At 36.3% G+C, this 7,143-nt stretch overlaps 1 long non-coding RNA gene across 1 annotated transcript; it reads right to left on the bottom strand.

The window, feature by feature from the left end:
- Window positions 1-296: 296 nt before the first annotated feature.
- On the bottom strand, window positions 297-4,561 carry LOC110785140 (uncharacterized). The gene is made up of 2 exons (XR_002532493.2): window positions 3,960-4,561; window positions 297-553 (listed from the first exon to the last, which is right to left on the bottom strand). It is a non-coding gene; the product is annotated as an uncharacterized lncRNA (long non-coding RNA).
- Window positions 4,562-7,143: the final 2,582 nt, after the last annotated feature.

Here is a 7,143-nt window from a genome sequence, read left to right as displayed (position 1 = left end):
CACCTAATGCGACGGTTTGTAGATGGAGTGTCGCATTAGTTCTTTAGCTAATGCGACGGGTAATTAAGGTAATGCGACGGTTTATTTAGCTAATGCGACGGCTCATTTTAGCTAATGCGACGGGTAATTTTAGCTAATGCGATGGGTACATACAATAGCTTAATGAAATAATGCAACGCCTTTTCTCTAATGCAACGGTTAATGATAATAATAATAATAATATATAATAATAATAATAATAACAATAATAATAATAATAATAATAATAATAATAATAATAATAATAATAATAATAATAATAATAAAAACAAAAGATTTTCATTGACTTGAAAAGTAATATTACAATATTAGTGCCCATAGGATGCCTGCATTACAAAATAGTTGTTCACTAATTAATTTAGTGTTTTTAATGACAAAAGTACATAAAATTAAAATCCATAGAAACAAATTCAACGTTACTAGCTAGGAATTACAAAACGACCCAAAACAAATAAGAGCCTCCACCGTCTTATTGCTAGATCTACATTTCTTCTCCATTTAGCGCACCATGCTCCTGCAAGTTTAAATCACGAATGAGCACAAATTAAAGATGGTACAAGTTTAAATCCAAAAGGTGTTGAATGTGGGGCAATTAGAAGATCTTAGAATGTTTAAATCCTAAAAAACGGAGCAATATTGTAATAATAAGGGTGAAGCTGACAGAAAGCAAAGAACTCTTTTCCTGTTAATTAGTGAACCAAAACTTCTTGGTTAATAAAAAAAGATGGAAAAACTCAGAGAATCAAGAAAAAAAAGGGTTCTTAATAACAACAATATTAATTGTTATGATCATAACACCAAAAACAAAGGCAATAGATATAAATCCAGTGCATGAACTATTGCCACCTAGCTACAAGACATACAACAATTGAGGGAGTTATACTTTACAGTAACTCTAGGAATTAAGTAGAGAAAAGATAGAGAGAGAAGGCATTGTGTATTCTGAAGAGTGTAAGTGAGAGTTGTACTTAAATAAGGATTGATGATAATTGACCGGGGGAGAAAATACGTTGCCCAGGCAATACGCCATTGAAGACCCCGGGTACAATCTGCAAGGAGTTCATAGGTACCAATATGTGCATTCATTTCGAAAATCTCATAAAATTTACCAATAGGATGTAACAGTTGCTCATAAATCAATCAATTTTATAAATTTGCATTCTGCGAGAGCACATATGATTCACGTTACTCATCTCCTAGTAAACTAAAAGTTGTTGAAACACAAATTTGAAGTCGTATTATGCATTATAGAGATGATCAAGAATAGAGATAAAATGAACTAAGCAAATGTCAACCAAAATAAACTATTGCCAAACCATAACATTAAGCAGCAAAGCAGTGGATCATGCACCATAGTCCTCTAGCTAACTCAATAATTCGATCTAACTTTCCTCTAGCCTAACTGATCAGATGAAATGCACCATACCAACTCTCCCATGCTGAAAACGTATGCAAGAAGAAAGACAAAGAAGCCAACAGTACAAGACAAGGAGACAGCAGCAACAACATTGGCAGAAGGAGGGAACGACCTCACTTAGTGGAAACGGCCCTATGGCTCATTAATGCATTTTGTCCCTGTCACTTAGCTTTAATTGTTTTTGTCTCATATTAGAATTCTGTATATAAAAAGAGAAAGGGAGAGAAGAAGGAATTCATCTTGGAAATCATTGATATTGTAGGAGAGTGAGACCTCTCGAAAGTCTCTAAATGGTAACAAGCTTTAAGCTTTTATTCCTAAATATTATAACTACCTTTCTCTCTTATTCCCTGTTTTTTTGTGAGTTTACTGTAAGGAAATTCTGAGTTCCTTGAATCAGAATAACAAGAAGCAATGATCAGCAATATTAGGAGATGAGTAACGTATATACATTAGACCAGCAGCAACTATTAGACCAGCAGCAAGAAAGAACAAAACAGAAGCAACAAAACAGAATGCAACTATTAGACCAGCAGCAAGAAAGAACAAAACAAAAGCATCAAGAAAGAACAATTACAAACTATTAGACCAGCAACAACTATTAGACCATCAGCAAGAAAGAACAAAACAGAAGCAACTATTAGACCAGCAGCAAGAAAGAACAAAATAGAAGCAACAAATACAAACAAAAATTGTACAGGTATTCCTTGGACTACCAGCATCTACTGAAGCAACAAATACAAACAAAACAGAAGAACAATGGATATCGGTTCAAGCTGGACAGATCTTCCTTGGACTACCGATGCTGCTAACAGTGGTTTTATACCTCCAGATGTTCTTATATCTCAAGTGCTTCCTACTATCAAGGGTTCCGCTAAATATGGAGGAGTTATGTTATGGTCGAAGGCTGACAATGGGTATAGCAGCGCTATTAAAAGCAGTGTTTAAGTTGAATCATTATTGTCTCCAAATATATAGATAATATCAGAATAAGGATGATAGTAAGATAGTAAGTTGAACCATTATTGTCTCCAACAAATCACTGAGATAATATTGTGTGGCGGATAGCAGAAGCTCAGAGTACAACTAACAGGAATAAAATTCACTACTATGTACTCATCTAGGATAACAAATAATTCACATGACAAGAACCAATTTATCATAAGCTCCTAGAGATGTGAGATACCTAAACAATAACATCAGAGTGTATAATTTGCATCTCCTTTACAGAATCTTGGTCACTTAATAATATTTGATCCGTGGATGAAACTGAGTTGAACTACATGCCCATGTCTACGGTAATTTAGAACTTAAAAGTGCCTCAGAAACAATAATAATACTTGAATCGTTTTATTCTGCACTTCTTAAATGCATAACTCCCTGACACTCCGCAACCAGGGAGATGGACAAGACAAAGGAAAAACACAACAAAAATGCAAGCATAATCTGCAGAAAATAAGTTATTGGAAAACGACAATATATAGCTTCCTGATTAGAGCCTGCCAGGAAGATTTTGCACAAGAAAGATCCTGGAACGGTTTGCATGAATTAATAATAAATACGTACTTTCGACATGATAAAGCAAATACAAGAGATTGTAGGTCTGCTTATTATGTCATTGTTCCTAATTATTAATCCACATATCAAGAAAACACAAAAAACACTAAGGTAATGTTCTGTGGCGAAGAGCAGAAGCTCCAAGAACAACTAACATGAATCCCATTCATCATAAGCTCTATAGATGTAAGATACATCAAAGTTCAAACCTTCAAATACAAACATTTAGCAAAACAGTAATGTAAAAGAAAAGAGCAAACCTGTCAAACTTGGTCCGTCTGAAGAACACTCGAGGCCATGAATCCTCAAGCACCCATCAACATCAGCTTTAGCAAGCAAAGGACTATCACTAGCGCCAAACCCAACAGGGTTCCATTTAATATCAAAAATACCAGCAGTTTCGACACTACTAATTCGATTAAGACTGCGGCTACTACCATTGACATCAAACAAAGAGATGCTCCCTGATCGACATAACATAGTTCATACTTCGTATATTGAAGTATAACATTCTGATAATACCAAGTTCATGCTGCACCCCTTCTAACATCTTTCATATTACATTTGCCTTAAACATTTTGAGTGGGAAACCCCTAAATCTATTTTCTAATCCAACTCATCTGGATATCTCACTCCCTATGACATGAATAATCCAATTTTAAATTTCATTGCTGATACACAGAACTTCTTTTTAGATTCAAGCCACACCTCAGAGAGCAATTTTATATTTGACTTGCTGAAAGCAAAATTTCATCTTACGAAAAGTTCAGTAAAACTAAATCAGATATACAATTTACTGAATATCTTACAATAATCAACTATGAAGAAATTTAAAAAACGTGTAATTATGCTTACTAGAAAAGGGGGAAAACAGAACAAATGTCAAACCAACACAAAACTATCCAAAATTTAATACACGAACCAGAATTGTGAGTTGATTACATACCGTGAATTTCTCCTCCTAACTTGTTCGAATGCAAAGCCCCAATTCAACCCTCCAACTCGACGAACACACTATTTCAAGCAGCGATGTGAGAGGAAATTTCGCAGATGATTTCGCGTTCGAATTTCGCAGAGAATTTCGCAGCCAGTTGCAAGAATTTCGAATTAAGCTCGAGCCTAATTGTGAATCGCAGACCAAATCGTTAAACTTAGCCAAAGTTTTGATGAAACCCTAACAACGTAAAGAAAATCGATCTACCTATTTTCTCTCTCCGAGATAATTAGAAAAGGAAAGTGCAGTACGTCTGTACGTGTTTGCGTGTGTTTTTTATTTTTTACTTTTATTTTTTTTGAAAATTTCAAGTGGGTTGGTTTTGAAAATTTGTGAAAATAATGGGAGGGAATAACGTAATAGAAGGCGGGCAAATATTAATTGGTATGCCGTTGCATTAGCCTAATAGGCCGTCGCATTTGACCCTCTATTGCAACGGCTTAGAGACACCGTTGCATTAGTCCGGGTTTAAAATGTTATACAAGACACCGTCGCATTAGGGCACTCTATTGCAACAGTTCTCGGTAAGGTGTCGCATTAGCCTTTTCTTGACCGTTGCACCTGAACAAAAATGTAGTAGTGTATCATTAGTAGGAGTACGAGATTTCCGGCAAGACTCCCCCCATTGTTCATACTCAAGGTATATACGTTCCAAGAGTTTTGAAGCTTGTTCCGGTTGCACTTTACATTTATTAATATTTTAATAAAGGCGAACTCAAGACTCGACAACATGCATACACACAATTAATAAACAACAACCAAAACAATCTTATTTTAATTGCTTTAGGACTTGTGATCAACCAAGCAGACACTTGTGATATTACTACCATGTTCCTCCTCACCAAAGTGAGACTCCACATCATGCACATTAACATGAGGGTTGTGCCCTTGCACGACAAATCCTAATTCATTTCATACAAAATATTCCCAACTGAACCCTACATGTGCGGTGGCTTACGTGAGCTAACCCTTCACATGTGGTAAAATAAATAGTACAACGAAGTACGAATAATTGGCTCAAAGTATGCTAGACATCCCGTACAATAGCATACAAATAAATAATCCATCTCTTGCATGTGAAATAAACCATACATGCATAAATATTGAACAACATGATTGACAATGGAATCCATACTCATAATAATTTCAACATGCTTGTTCAACCAACAATTCAATAATTCCAATAATATTAATCCACATGATCGTTCACCAAAACATATATGAATTCACATAATATAATCCACATCATCAACAATCATGTAAAGTCATTGACAAAAGGTGTGGTCGCCCTAGACTTGTACGTACCTTGAATACCTAAGCGTAGGGGCCACTTTGCAATAACGAGCACTCAACTAGAAATCACCTCCTATCATCAAAATAATGAAACTTAAATTATTTCCATGTTCATTAAATTTCCAGCAACTTTATAAAAATGAAAACCTCCTTTAGACTTTAGAATTCAATCGTTTTTCAATAATAAAATCGTCTCTATTTGCGAAATCAATCCCTAGTACAAAAACATACTTCTTCCGTCTTAAAAATCAATAAAAATCAACACTTTAAACCTTTATTCAAATCTGAAAATATAATTTATTATCATAATTAAAATCATCACCTAATTATGCTAATCAATTGACTCATTAGGTCTAGGTTAAAACCCTAACTTGAAAATTCCAATAAAACTAGTTTAATATCATAAAATCAATGCTTTATTAAATAAACAAATCTGAAAATTCATCCTTGGATAATTAAAACAAACCTAATGAATCACAACACACAAAACCACGGTATTCATAACCGGTTCCCAGCATTTTAATTACTCAAAACAATATTAATATAATAATTTAAAATACGGAATTTAAATAGAATAGGTAAGGAAGAAGAGAATTATACCAATCCGGCCTATAGCACGGAACAACCACGAATATGATGTGATTGGGCGAAAAGAATTGAACAACGAACGAACAACACACACGAGCGTGTGTGTGCGTAGCAAGGGTGACGAGCAACGATGGGCACGAGCGGGGAGAAGGGCGCGCGCGCGCTGGGTGCGAACGAGAGCGAGAGGGCAAGCGGGGGGTGCAGCACCGTGCGCGAGGGCACGAGCGAGATAGAGGGGAAGTAGGGGTGTGCACTGAGCACACGAGTAAGGGGACGAGCAAGGGTGTGCGCGAGCACACGAGCAACAAAGGCACAGCAGCAGCGCAGGGCATGAGTGCTGCTGCGGCTGCGGGCGAGAGAGGAGAGGCGAGAGAGTGTGTGGGCGAGAGGCGGGCACGAGGGCACGAGGCCGTGCGGGTGCAGCACGAGGGCACGAGGCCTTGAGGGCGTGCGGGTGCCGAGCAAAGAGAGAGGAGAGATGGGGTGAGGGGCAAGCAAAGCAAAAGAGGCTTTATGAAATTTTAGGGGTTCATTTAATGATGAGGAGTCCTATTTATAGGCTCCTTATTGTTAATGGGCTAGGCTTAGGAAATTAGAATTGGGCTTAGGGAATTAAATGATTGGGCTAGCTTAGGACTTGAATTAAATTCTTTTGATTGGGCTCGTTTAATAAAACGAATTGGACTTTTCATTTAAAACCCGAAGCCTTTAAAAATCATTTGCAACTCATTTAATTTCCCGACTCAAGAATTAAATTCGTTTCGTAATTAATTAAAATAATAAATACTCCAATTAATTAGAATACATTAAATGAAATACATTTAAGTATTATTCAAATGTTAATAAATCGTAAAATGTTTTTATAAATATAATAAAATATACTTATAAATATTATAAAAATACGAGGTATTACATCGAGCCACTGGTTTTTTCTCATCATGAGACAACACCTCTTGATAGTTTTATGGCTCTCCATCTTCACTAACTAGAATGAACTCTGAGCTTGGATACTTTGTTGAAGGTTTACGCTCTCTAGTGGACCTTCGAACATGTGTATCCTCCACTTGAGGGGTAGGTTGCACCCCCTGCTCATGAACCTCTTCATGAACCACTTCCTCATGTACATCTTCCTCATGGATTTCTTCATCAGATGAAGACTCATCAAGATCATCATCTTCATCAACATGATCTGGTACATTATCATCAGGTTGTACCTCACCAACATCATCATTTACATCATCAAGTACATCCTCAA

Source organism: Spinacia oleracea, chromosome 5 (genome assembly GCF_020520425.1).
Source record: "Spinacia oleracea cultivar Varoflay chromosome 5, BTI_SOV_V1, whole genome shotgun sequence".
Lineage (NCBI taxonomy): Eukaryota > Viridiplantae > Streptophyta > Magnoliopsida > Caryophyllales > Amaranthaceae > Spinacia > Spinacia oleracea.
This window is presented reverse-complemented; position numbering and strand designations above follow the sequence as displayed.